Source organism: Brassica oleracea, chromosome C9, assembly GCF_000695525.1.
Source record: "Brassica oleracea var. oleracea cultivar TO1000 chromosome C9, BOL, whole genome shotgun sequence".
In the NCBI taxonomy this organism is placed as follows: Eukaryota; Viridiplantae; Streptophyta; class Magnoliopsida; order Brassicales; family Brassicaceae; genus Brassica; species Brassica oleracea.
Window position 1 is genome coordinate 37401265 of NC_027756.1, and position 1499 is coordinate 37402763.

A 1499-nucleotide genomic window follows, 5' to 3' on the forward strand; every position below is an offset into this window, starting at 1 on the left:
TAAGTCGTCCAGGAAAGTCAAACTTCTGAAATAATCCAGTCAAATGCAAAACTAACATATGACGACTGAAATGTAAGTCGTCTAGCTTTTTTTGAGTTTTCTTTTAACTAAACAAAAGTAGACGACTTATTTTTCAGTCGTCTCAGATAACAGATTTCAAAGTCAATTATATTTTAGTCGTCAGGAAGACTTAGATTGAAGTCGTCCGCGTCGATCTTTAATAAACTTTCGTTTTCTTTGTTCTATGTTTGCTAATGTGTTTTATTTTTACTTTTCAGATGATGTGTTAGTTACATTTAGTGTATGGAGAATGGTTGTTGAAAGATGGATGTTGGAATTTTGTGGTTGATCATTTCAGAGGAGCGAGAATGTTATTTTTGAGTGAAGGTTCGACACATGCTGATCTTGTTGCAATGGCTCAAGAAGATTATAACCTGGACATGAACACATAATCTATGGAATTAACCTACTCATTACAACATAGTCTTTGTAAAAATTTAATTGCAAAAATGACCTAAATGGACGACTTCTCTGGAAGTCTACTAGACGACCTCCGTGGATGTCGTATGCGCCAATGTTTAATAAACTTGCATTTTCTCTAAAACTATAAAGACTTTTTAACATTTTCTTGTTAATTCATGTTTATTAATGAATATTTGGGCTACTGAATGAAATTTATAACTTAATTGGTGATATTTATGAGGTTACCAACATTCATATTAATTAAAGTTTCTAACTGATCCGAGAAGACTTCCGTGGGAGTCTTCTACGCTAGTTTTTGAATAACTTGTATTTTTAAGAGTGATAAGTAACTTCAAGATATGTAAAACTCATATTTTCAAAATATGTTTTCTCCCTTACTTTTACTAAATTTTTACTAAGTTTTTCAACACAAAATTATAAAAAATATGATATGCTTTGACTAGTTACTATTATTTGTTTTCATCTCTTAAGTATTATTGTTATAGACCCTAATGATGATTATTGTTATGAGTTGGAAAAAGGGTTAAAATGCTTCTTAAAATGTTGTATCAATATGAAGCTACCAACATTCTTGTTTATTAAGATGAGAAAAAAGCGAAAAACCTGCATATCAAATCCAGATCTGAAAAACCTGCATATCAAATCCAGATCTGAAAAACCTGCATATCAAATCCAGATCTGAAAAACCTGCATATCAAATCCAGATCTGAAAAACCTGCATATAAAAAAACTTTCAAATGGGTTAAAAACAGAGAAAATGAGTGGAAGATTGATAAATCTACTTTTATAGAATACACAAAAATACATATCTAAAATTAATAGATCTACCTTTAAATGAGTAGAAGATGAGTACCATCTGATTAAAAACTTGCAAAAAAAGATAGATTAGTAAGAAAGACATGAGAAAAAACTTAAAAATTCATATAAAGTTTGGTGTTTTCAAGTCAAAAAGATTAGAGTGGGTTTGGAGAGTTTTAGTTTGGGAAAAAAGTAAGAACTTTATATAACAAGAAGTT